This window comes from Phyllobates terribilis, unplaced genomic scaffold (genome assembly GCF_046119375.1).
Source record: "Phyllobates terribilis strain yellow unplaced genomic scaffold, ASM4611937v1 Scaffold_39__1_contigs__length_11870865, whole genome shotgun sequence".
Taxonomy (NCBI): domain Eukaryota; kingdom Metazoa; phylum Chordata; class Amphibia; order Anura; family Dendrobatidae; genus Phyllobates; species Phyllobates terribilis.
In genome coordinates, this window is record NW_027362799.1 from 808,463 (window position 1) to 821,007 (window position 12,545).

Consider the following 12,545-nt stretch of genomic DNA (forward strand, 5'->3'; position numbering starts at 1 on the left):
AATAAAAAGACAAAATCAATGCCCCTTGGAAGAGTGGTGGAGGTCGCAGTGGAATAAAAAGACAATGTCAGTGTCCCTTGGAAGAGTGGTGGAGGTTAGAGTGGAATAAAAAGACAATACCAATGCCCCTTGGAAGAGCTGAGGAGTTCAGAGTGGTTTTGCCAGATGGTTTTATTGCCCCTTGGAAAAGTGGTGGAGGTCATAGTGGATTAAAAAGACAATATCAATGCCCCGTGGAAGACACGTGGAGGTCACAGTAGCTTAACAAGACAGTTTTAATGCCCCTTGGAAGAGTGGTGGAGGTCGCAGTGGAATAAAAAGACAATATCAATGCCCCTTGAAAGAGTGGTGGAGGTCGCAGTGAAATAAAAAGACAATATCAATGCCTGTTGAAAGAGCTAAGGAGTTCAGGATGGTTTAACCAGATGGTTTTAATGGCCCTTGGAAGAGTGGTGGAGGTAGCAGTGCATTAAAAAGACAATATCAATACCCCTTGGAAGAATGGTGGAGGTTACAGTGGAATAAAAAGACAATATCAATGCCCCTTGGAAGAGCTGTCTAGTTCAGAGTGGTTTAACCAGACGGTTTTAATTCCCCTTGGAAGAGACGTGGAGGTCACAGTAGCTTAACAAAACTGTTTTAATGCCCCTTGGAAGAGTGATAGAGGTCGCAGTGGATTAAAAAGACAATATCAATGCCTCTTAAAAGAGAGGTGGAAGTCGCAGTGGAATAAAAAGACAATGTCAATGCCACTTGGAAGAGTGGTGGAGGTTACAGTGGAATAAAAAGACAATATCAATGCCCCGTGGAATAGACATGGATGTGACAGTAGCTTAACAAGACGGCTTTAATGCACCTTTGAAGAGTGGTGGAGGTTGCAGTGGATTAAGAAGACAATATCAATGCCCATTGGAAGAGTGGTAGAGGTCGCAGAGGAATAAAAAGACAAAATCAGTGCCCCTTGGAAGAGTGGCGGAGGTTACAGTGGAATAAAAATACAATATCAATGCCCCACGGAAGAGTTGTGGGAGGTCACTGTAGCTTAAAAAGATGGTCTTAATGCCCCTTGAAAGAGTGGTGGAGGTCGCAATGGAATAAAAAGACAATATCAATGCCCCTTGGACGAGTGGTGGAGTTTACAGTGGAATAAAAAGGCAATTTCAATGCCCCGTGGAAGAGACGTGGAGGTCACAGTAGCTTAACAAGACGGTTTTAATGCCTCTTGGAGGACTGGTGGAAGTAGCAGTGGAATAAAAATACAATATCAATGCCCCTTGGAAGAATGGTGGAGGTTACAGTGGAATAAAAAGACAATAATAATGCCCCTTGGAATAGCTGTGGAGTTCAGAGTGGTATAACCAGACGGTTTTAACGCTCCTTGGAAGAGACGTGGAGATCACAGTAACTTAACAAGACGATTTTAATGCCCCTTGGAAGAGTGGTGGAGGTCGCAGTGGAATTAAAAAAATATCAATGCCCCTTGGAAGGGACGTGGAGGTCACATTAGCTTAACAAGACGGTTTTAATTCACCTTGGAAGAGTGGTGGAGGTTGCAGGGGATTAAAAAGAAAATAACAATGTCCATTGGAAGAGTGGTGGTGGTCGCAGTGGAATAAAAAGACAAAATCAATGCCCCTTGGAAGAGTGGTGGAGGTTACAGTGGAATAAAAAGACAATATCAATGCCCCTTGGAAGAGCTGTGGAGTTCAGAGTGGTTTAAACAGACGGTTTTAATGACCCTTGGAAGAGACGTGGAGGTCGCAGTAGCTTAACAACACTGTTTTAACGCCCCTTGGTAGAGTGGTGGAGGTCGCAGTGGATTAAAAAGATAATATCAATGCCCCTTAAAAGAGAGGTGGAAGTCACAGTGGAATAAAAAGACAATGTCAATGCCACTTGGAAGAGTGGTGGAGGTTACAGTGGAATAAAAAGACAATATCAATGCCCCATGGAATAGACATGGACGTGACAGTAGCTAAACAAGACGGCTTTAATGCCCCTTGGAAGAGTGGTGGAGGTAGCAGTAGATTAAAAAGACAATATCAATGCCCATTGGAGGAGTGGTAGAGGTCGCAGTGGAATAAAAAGACAAAATCAATGCCCCTTGGAAGAGTGGTGGAGGTTAGAGTGGAATAAAAAGTCAATATCAATGCCCCATGGAAGAGTTGTGGAGGTCACTGTAGCTTAACAAGATGTTGTTTATACCCATTTGAAGAGTGGTGGAGGTCGCAGTAGAATAAATAGACAATGTCAATGCCCCTTGGAAAAGTGGTGGAGGTAATAGTGGAATAAAAAGACAATACCAGTGCTCCTTGGAAGAGCTGTGGAGTTCAGAGTGGTTTAAATTGACGGTTTCAATGCCCCTTGGAAGAGACGTGGAGGTCACCGTGGATTAAAAAGACAATACCAATGCCCCTTGGAAGAGTGGTGGAGGTCGCAGTGGATTAAAAAGACAATATCAATGCCCCTTGGAAGAGTGGTGGAGGTCGCAGTGGAATAAAAAGACAATATCAATGCCCCGTGGAAGGGAGTTGGAGGTCACATTAGCTTCACAAGACGGTTTTAATGCCCCTTGGAAGAGAGGTGGAGGTCGCAGTTGATTAAAAATACAATATCAATGCCCCTTGGAAGAGTGGTGGAGGTCGCAGTGGAATAAAAAGACAATATCAATGCCGCTTGGAAGAGTGGTGGATGTTACAGTCAAATAAAATGACAATATCAATGCCTCTTGTAAGAGCTGTGGAGTTCAGAGTGTTTAAAGAGACGGTTTTAATGCCCCTTGGAAGAGACGAGGAGGTCACAGTAGCTTAACAAGACTGTTTTAATGCCCCTTGGAAGAGTGGTGGAGATCGTTGTGGATTTAAAAGACAATATCAATGCCCCTTAGGAGAGTGGTGGAGGTCGCAGTGGAATAATAAGACAATATCAATGCCCCTTGGAAGATAGGTGGAGGTCACAGTGGAATAAAAAGACAATATCAATGCCCCTTGGAAGAGTGGTGGAGGTTACAGTGCAATAAAAAGACAATATCAATGCCCTGTTTAAGAAACTTGGAGGTCACAGTAGCTTAACAAGACGGTTTTAATGCCCCTTGGAAGAGTCGTGGACGTCGCAGAGGAATAAAAAGACAATGTCAATGCCACTTGGAACAGTGGTGGAGGTTACAGTGGAATAAAAAGACAATATCAATGCCCCGTGGAATAGACATGGAAGTGACAGTAGCTTAACAAGACGGCTTTATTGCACCTTTGAAGAGTGGTGAAGGTTGCAGTGGATTAATAAGACAATATCAATGCCCATTGGAAGAGTGGTAGAGGTCGCAGTGGAATAAAAAGACAAAATCAATGCCCCTTGGAAGAGTGGTGGAGGTCGCAGTGGAATAAAAAGACAATGTCAGTGTCCCTTGGAAGAGTGGTGGAGGTTAGAGTGGAATAAAAAGACAATACCAATGCCCCTTGGAAGAGCTGAGGAGTTCAGAGTGGTTTTGCCAGATGGTTTTATTGCCCCTTGGAAAAGTGGTGGAGGTCATAGTGGATTAAAAAGACAATATCAATGCCCCGTGGAAGACACGTGGAGGTCACAGTAGCTTAACAAGACAGTTTTAATGCCCCTTGGAAGAGTGGTGGAGGTCGCAGTGGAATAAAAAGACAATATCAATGCCCCTTGAAAGAGTGGTGGAGGTCGCAGTGAAATAAAAAGACAATATCAATGCCTGTTGAAAGAGCTAAGGAGTTCAGGATGGTTTAACCAGATGGTTTTAATGGCCCTTGGAAGAGTGGTGGAGGTAGCAGTGCATTAAAAAGACAATATCAATACCCCTTGGAAGAATGGTGGAGGTTACAGTGGAATAAAAAGACAATATCAATGCCCCTTGGAAGAGCTGTCTAGTTCAGAGTGGTTTAACCAGACGGTTTTAATTCCCCTTGGAAGAGACGTGGAGGTCACAGTAGCTTAACAAAACTGTTTTAATGCCCCTTGGAAGAGTGATAGAGGTCGCAGTGGATTAAAAAGACAATATCAATGCCTCTTAAAAGAGAGGTGGAAGTCGCAGTGGAATAAAAAGACAATGTCAATGCCACTTGGAAGAGTGGTGGAGGTTACAGTGGAATAAAAAGACAATATCAATGCCCCGTGGAATAGACATGGATGTGACAGTAGCTTAACAAGACGGCTTTAATGCACCTTTGAAGAGTGGTGGAGGTTGCAGTGGATTAAGAAGACAATATCAATGCCCATTGGAAGAGTGGTAGAGGTCGCAGAGGAATAAAAAGACAAAATCAGTGCCCCTTGGAAGAGTGGCGGAGGTTACAGTGGAATAAAAATACAATATCAATGCCCCACGGAAGAGTTGTGGGAGGTCACTGTAGCTTAAAAAGATGGTCTTAATGCCCCTTGAAAGAGTGGTGGAGGTCGCAATGGAATAAAAAGACAATATCAATGCCCCTTGGACGAGTGGTGGAGTTTACAGTGGAATAAAAAGGCAATTTCAATGCCCCGTGGAAGATACGTGGAGGTCACAGTAGCTTAACAAGACGGTTTTAATGCCTCTTGGAGGACTGGTGGAAGTAGCAGTGGAATAAAAATACAATATCAATGCCCCTTAGAAGAATGGTGGAGGTTACAGTGGAATAAAAAGACAATAATAATGCCCCTTGGAATAGCTGTGGAGTTCAGAGTGGTATAACCAGACGGTTTTAACGCTCCTTGGAAGAGACGTGGAGATCACAGTAACTTAACAAGACGATTTTAATGCCCCTTGGAAGAGTGGTGGAGGTCGCAGTGGAATTAAAAAAATATCAATGCCCCTTGGAAGGGACGTGGAGGTCAAATTAGCTTAACAAGACGGTTTTAATTCACCTTGGAAGAGTGGTGGAGGTTGCAGGGGATTAAAAAGAAAATAACAATGTCCATTGAAAGAGTGGTGGTGGTCGCAGTGGAATAAAAAGACAAAATCAATGCCCCTTGGAATAGTGGTGGAGGTTACAGTGGAATAAAAAGACAATATCAATGCCCCTTGGAAGAGCTGTGGAGTTCAGAGTGGTTTAAACAGACGGTTTTAATGACCCTTGGAAGAGACATGGAGGTCGCAGTAGCTTAACAACACTGTTTTAACGCCCCTTGGTAGAGTGGTGGAGGTCGCAGTGGATTAAAAAGATAATATCAATGCCCCTTAAAAGAGAGGTGGAAGTCACATTGGAATAAAAAGACAATGTCAATGCCACTTGGAAGAGTGGTGGAGGTTACAGTGGAATAAAAAGACAATATCAATGCCCCATGGAATAGACATGGACGTGACAGTAGCTAAACAAGACGGCTTTAATGCCCCTTGGAAGAGTGGTGGAGGTAGCAGTAGATTAAAAAGACAATATCAATGCCCATTGGAGGAGTGGTAGAGGTCGCAGTGGAATAAAAAGACAAAATCAATGCCCCTTGGAAGAGTGGTGGAGGTTAGAGTGGAATAAAAAGACAATATCAATGCCCCATGGAAGAGTTGTGGAGGTCACTGTAGCTTAACAAGATGTTGTTTATACCCATTTGAAGAGTGGTGGAGGTTGCAGTAGAATAAATAGACAATGTCAATGCCCCTTGGAAAAGTGGTGGAGGTTATAGTGGAATAAAAAGACAATACGAGTGCTCCTTGGAAGAGCTGTGGAGTTCAGAGTGGTTTAAATTGACGGTTTCAATGCCCCTTGGAAGAGACGTGGAGGTCACCGTGGATTAAAAAGACAATACCAATGCCCCTTGGAAGAGTGGTGGAGGTCGCAGTGAATTAAAAAGACAATATCAATGCCCCTTGGAAGAGTGGTGGAGGTCGCAGTGGAATAAAAAGACAATATCAATGCCCCGTAGAAGGGAGTTGGAGGTCACATTAGCTTCACAAGACGGTTTTAATGCCCCTTGGAAGAGAGGTGGAGGTCGCAGTTGATTAAAAATACAATATCAATGCCCCTTGGAAGAGTGGTGGAGGTCGCAGTGGAATAAAAAGACAATATCAATGCCGCTTGGAAGAGTGGTGGATGTTACAGTCGAATAAAATGACAATATCAATGCCTCTTGTAAGAGCTGTGGAGTTCAGAGTGTTTAAAGAGACGGTTTTAATGCCCCTTGGAAGAGACGAGGAGGTCACAGTAGCTTAACAAGACTGTTTTAATGCCCCTTGGAAGAGTGGTGGAGATCGTTGTGGATTTAAAAGACAATATCAATGCCCCTTAGGAGAGTGGTGGAGGTCGCAGTGGAATAATAAGACAATATCAATGCCCCTTGGAAGATAGGTGGAGGTCACAGTGGAATAAAAAGACAATATCAATGCCCCTTGGAAGAGTGGTGGAGGTTACAGTGCAATAAAAAGACAATATCAATGCCCTGTTTAAGAAACTTGGAGGTCACAGTAGCTTAACAAGACGGTTTTAATGCCCCTTGGAAGAGTCGTGGACGTCGCAGAGGAATAAAAAGACAATGTCAATGCCACTTGGAACAGTGGTGGAGGTTACAGTGGAATAAAAAGACAATATCAATGCCCCGTGGAATAGACATGGAAGTGACAGTAGCTTAACAAGACGGCTTTAATGCACCTTTGAAGAGTGGTGAAGGTTGCAGTGGATTAATAAGACAATATCAATGCCCATTGGAAGAGTGGTAGAGGTCGCAGTGGAATAAAAAGACAAAATCAATGCCCCTTGGAAGAGTGGTGGAGGTCACTGTAGCTTAACAAGATGGTCTTAATGCCCCTTGGAAGAGTGGTGGAGGTCGCAGTGGAATAAAAAGACAATATCAATGCCCCTTGGACGAGTGGTGGAGGTTACAGTGGAATAAAAAGACAATTTCAATGCCCCGTGGAAGAGACGTGGAGGTCACAGTAGCTTAACAAGACGGTTTTAATGCCTCTTGGAGGACTGGTGGAGGTAGCAGTGGAATAAAAAGACAATATCAATGCTCCTTGGAAGAATGGTGGAGGATACAGTGGAATAAAAAGACAATAATAATGCCCCTTGGAAGAGCTGTGGAGTTCAGAGTGGTGTAATCAGACTGTTTTAACGCTCCTGGGAAGAGACGTGGAGGTCACAGTAACTTAACAAGACGATTTTAATGCCCCTTGGAAGAGTAATGGAGGTCGCAGCGAAATTAAAAAACAATATCAATGCCCCTTGGAAGATTGGTGGAGGTTACAGTGGAATGAAAAGACAATATCAATGCCCCGTGGAAGAGATGTGGAGGTCACTATAGCTTAACAATATGGTTTTAATGCCCCTTGGAAGAGTGGTGGAGGTCGCAGTGGAATAAAAAGATAATATCAATGCCCCGTGGAAGGGACGTGGAGGTCACAGTAGCTTAACAAGACGGTTTTAATTTCCCTTGGAAGAGTGGTGGAGGTTGCAAGGGATTAAAAAGACAATAACAATGCCCATTGGAAGAGTTGTGGAGGTCACAGTGGAATAAAAAGAAAAAATCAATGCCCCATGGAAGAGTGGTGGAGGTTACAGTGGAATAAAAAGACAATATCAATGCCCCTTGGAAGAGCTGTGGAGTTCAGAGTGGTTTAAACAGACGGTTTTAATGCCCTTTGGAAGAGACGTGGAGGTCGCAGTAGCTTAACAAGACTGTTTTAACGCCCCTTGGTTGAGTGGTGGAGGTCGCAGTGGATTAAAAAGACAATATCAATGCCCCTTAGAAGAGAGGTGGAAGTCACAGTGGAATAAAAAGACAATGTCAATGCCACTTGGAAGAGTGGTGGAAGTTACAGTGGAATAAAAAGACAATATCAATGCCCCGTGGAATAGACATGGACGTGACAGTAGCTAAACAAGACGGCTTTAATGCCCCGTGAAAGAGTGGTGGAGGTAGCAGTGGATTAAAAACACATTATCAATGCCCATTGGAGGAGTGGTAGAGGTCGCCTTGGAATAAAAAGACAAAATCAATGCCCCTTGGAAGAGTAGTGGAGGTTAGAGTGGAATAAAAAGACAATATCAATGCCCCATGGAAGAGTTGTGGAGGTCACTGTAGCTTAACAATGGTGTTTATGCCCGTTTGAAGAGTGGTGGAGGTCGCAGTAGAATAAATAGACAATGTCAATGCCCCTTGGAAAAGTGGTGGAGGTTAGAGTTGAAGAAATAGACAATACCAGTGCTCCTTGGAAGAGCTGTGGAGTTCTGAGTGGTTTAAATTGACGGTTTTAATGCCCCTTGGAAGAGACGTGGAGGTCACCATGGATTAAAAAGACAATATCAATGCCCCTTGGAAGAGTGGTGGAGGTCGCAGTGGATTAAAAAGACAATATCAATGCCCCTTGTGTAACGGGTCTGGGAGGCGGAACCTCTGGGCTACAATACAAGGGGGCGGTCCTTGTAAGGGAGCGGGTGGCGACCAGGCAGGCAGTCACAGCAGGTGACCAGGACAGTCTCTGGGTGTACGGGCAGGAGGTCACGGCAAGTGATCGGGGCAGTCTCTGGATAAAGGGTAGGTACGACCTGTGATGGCTGAACCTCAGGTAGGCTAGCAAGGCAGATGGAGAATGTGTGCTCCCAGGTGAGCAAGCGAGAGTCTCTGGAATAGCAGGTGGTCACAGCACGTGACGGCGGAGCCTCCAGGTAGGTGAGCAGGCAGGTAACGGAGAAGCGCTCCCAGGTGAGCGGGCAAGAGTCTCTGGAATAGCTGGTGGTCACAGCATGTGACAGCGGAGCCTCCGGGTAGGCAAACAGGCAGGTAGCGGAGAGCGCTCCCAGGTGAGCGGGCAAGAGTCTGGAGTAGCCGGTGGTCACAGCACGTGACAGCGGAGCCTCCGGGCAGGCAAGCAGGCAGGTAACGGAGAAGCGCTCCCAGGTGAGCGGGCAAGCTGGTCCATAGACAGACTGACCGGAGCTGTAAGGCAGACCGTCGGACCTCAGGCAAGCAGGCAGGTAGCTGAGGTGCGCTCCCAGGTGAGCGGGCAGGCTGGTCCTAGACAGATTGACAGGATTAGTAAGGCAGACCGTCGGACCTCAGACTAGCAGGCAGGTAGCAAATAATCAGGCAGGAATCTGACAGGTAACTGGCAGGTAACTGGCAACGGGACCTGAGGGCTGAAGCACAGGTGAGACACAGGTGCAAACAACATTGCTCGGGCACCTCCATTTTGGAGGAGGTGCCTTATATATGATGAAGTCCTCCGGCCATTGGCCGGGGACTCCTTAGGACGGCGCGCGCGGCCCCTTTAAGAGGAGGAGAGCGCGCGCGCCCTAAGCACAGGGGCCGGGAAGGAGCGCGCGCTGAGAGCAGAGCGGGAGGAGGACGCCGGGAAGGAGCGCGCGCTGACGGCAGAGCGGGAGAGGGACGCCGGGCACGGGGCAGAGCGGTGAGGGGAGCAGCGTCCCTGCCTAGCAGAGGGCAGGGACGCTGGCACTACAGTACCCCCCCCTTTAGGCCCCCCCTTTTTTAGGCCAGACAGAAATTTAGCTAGGATGAGAGGGGCATGGATGTTCTCCCGGGGCTCCCACGTTCTCTCCTCAGGACCAAACCCCTTCCAATCTACCAGAAAAAAGGTCTTTCCTCTTACCCTTTTGGTGGCAAGAATGTTCTCTACCTCAAACTCGTCCTCAGCAGAAACCGGAGCAGGAGGCGTACCTGTAGACTTGGAAAAAGAGTTAAGTACCACAGGTTTGAGGAGAGATACATGGAAGGAGTTAGGGATCCGTAAGTTGGCCGGGAGTTTCAATTTATAGGCCACCGGGTTGATCTGACTGATGACCTCCAGAGGTCCGATGAACCGAGGCCCTAACTTGTACGAAGGTATCTTGAGTCGAACATATTTAGATGAGAGCCAGACCTTATCTCCTGGATGAAATTGAGGAGGATCCAGGCGTTTTTTGTCAGCGTGTCTTTTCATCCGTTCGGACGACTGAAGGAGTGCGGATCGGGTACTCTCCCAAATGGAGGAAAATTTGCTAACGAGAGATTCCGCAGCCGGGTTGTCCACCGAGGTGGAGACAGGAAAAGGAATCCGAGGATGCTGACCAAAGACTACAAAAAACGGGGATTTGGAGGAGGATTCGCTCTCGTGATTATTGTAAGAGAACTCGGCCCATGGTAGGAGATCCACCCAGTCAGAATGGTGGGCATTAACGAAGTGCCGGAGGTAACTGGTCAGGTTCTGATTGATCCGCTCCACTTGACCATTGGACTGTGGGTGGTAAGCGGAAGAGAAGTCCAGGGTGACGTCTAGTAGTTTACAAGTGGCTCTCCAGAAGCGTGAGGTGAACTGTACCCCACGATCCGACACGATGTGGAGGGGCAGGCCATGAAGACGGAAGATGTGATGAATAAAGTCTCTAGCTAGCTCGGGTGCAGACAGGAGGCCTGGCAGGGGAACGAAATGAGCCATCTTGGAGAAGCGGTCAGCAACCACCCAAATGACCGTACAACCGGCAGAGAGTGGGAGGTCAGTTATGAAGTCCATTGCAATATGCTGCCAGGGGGCAGCAGGTACTGGGAGCGGAAGGAGGCGACCGGCTGGCAGATGTCTCGGAACCTTGTTGCGGGCGCAGGACACACAGGCAGAAACAAAGTCTATTACATCCTTGTGCAGGGTAGGCCACCAGTAGTGCCGGGAAATAAGCTGGAGGGTCTTCTTCTGACCAGCGTGGCCAGCCAGTTTAGACGAGTGACCCCAGTGAAGGATCTTCTCCCGATCAGGTACTGATACGAATGTCTTTCCGGGAGGGAGACGATTTAGACTCACGGGAGCCACCTGCATTACTCTGGCGGGATCGATGATGTGTTTCGGATCTTCCTCGAGATCGGACACTAGAAAGGATCGGGACAAGGCGTTTGCTTTGACGTTTTTGTCAGCCGGGCGAAAAAGAAGAACAAAATCAAAGCGAGCAAAAAACAAGGACCACCGGGCTTGGCGCGGGTTAAGTCTCTGGGCATGCTGGAGGTAAGCCAAGTTCTTGTGGTCAGTGTAAATTATTACCGGGTGGAGAGCCCCCTCGAGCAGGTAACGCCACTCCTCCAATGCCAGTTTGATGGCCAATAACTCTCGGTCTCCTATGGAATAATTGCGCTCTGAGGAGGAGAAGAGTTTAGAGAAGAAGCCACAAGTTACCATCCTCCCGGAAGATGATTTTTGAGTAAGTACCGCTCCGGCTCCAGAGGAGGAGGCGTCAACTTCCAGGAAGAACTGCTTGTTGCCATCTGGGCGATGCAGCACCGGGGCGGAAGAGAAGGCCTGTTTTAGGGAAAGAAAGGCCTCCTCAGCTTCGGGTGGCCACTCTTTGGGATTAGTACCTTTACGGGTGAGCGCAGAAATTGGGGCCGTCCGGGAAGAGAAGTGTGGTATGAAGAGGCGGTAGTAGTTGGCGAAGCCCAGGAATCGCTGAATGGCCTTCAACCCCTCCGGTCGGGGCCATTTCTCGATGGCTGACAGTTTCTCAGGATCCATTTGTAGGCCGGTCTGAGAGATAATGTAGCCCAGAAAAGGAAGCGAGGTCTGCTCAAAGAGGCACTTCTCAAATTTAGCGTAGAGATGGTTTTGCCTGAGCCTGAGCAGGACCTGACGAACGTCCCTCCGGTGAGTCTGGAGATCCGGAGAGAAGACCAAGATGTCGTCCAGGTACACCACTACGCAGGAGTAGAGAAGGTCCCGGAAGATGTCATTGACCAACTCTTGAAAGACGGCAGGAGCGTTACAGAGGCCAAAGGGCATTACCAGATATTCATAGTGGCCGTCCCGGGTGTTGAATGCCGTCTTCCATTCATCCCCCTGACGGATACGAACCAGGTTGTACGCCCCACGGAGGTCCAGTTTGGTGAAGATTCTAGCCCCCCTCAGACGATCAAATAACTCCGGAATGAGCGGAAGGGGGTACTTATTCTTCACCGTGATCTGGTTAAGGCCTCTATAGTCTATACAGGGACGGAGGGAGCCGTCCTTCTTTTTGACGAAAAAGAAGCCTGCTCCCGCCGGGGAAGTAGATTTCCGGATGAATCCTCTGGCCAGATTCTCCTCAATATATTCGGACATCGAGCGGGTCTCAGCAGCGGATAATGGATAAATACGCCCACGGGGAGGAGAAGTACCAGGTAACAGGTCGATAGGGCAGTCGTATGGTCTATGAGGAGGTAGTGTCTCTGCTTCCTTTTTATTAAAGACATCAGCATAAGACCAATACGGGATCGGAAGTCCAGGTAGATTAGCTGGGGTAGGAGAAGGACGGACGGGATGAACGGGAACCAGACAGGTCTTATGGCAGCCCTGTCCCCAGCGAAGGACTTCTCCGGTCTGCCAGTCAAGAACGGATGCATGTCTCTGGAGCCAAGGTAGACCTAGCAAGAGGGCGTGAGAGAGTCCAGGCAGAACATGGAAGGAGATACTTTCAGAATGCAGCATTCCCACCTGCAGAGTAATGGATTCGGTGATGAGTTGGATGGGGCGTGGTAAGAGCCCCCCCTCCACGGCAGCAACAGACAAGGGTACAGCCAGAGGTTTGGTGGGGATGCGGTATTTCTCTACCAGGGACTGTGAAATAATATTCCCGGCTGCTCCAGAGTCAAGTTGGGCTAGTTCGAAA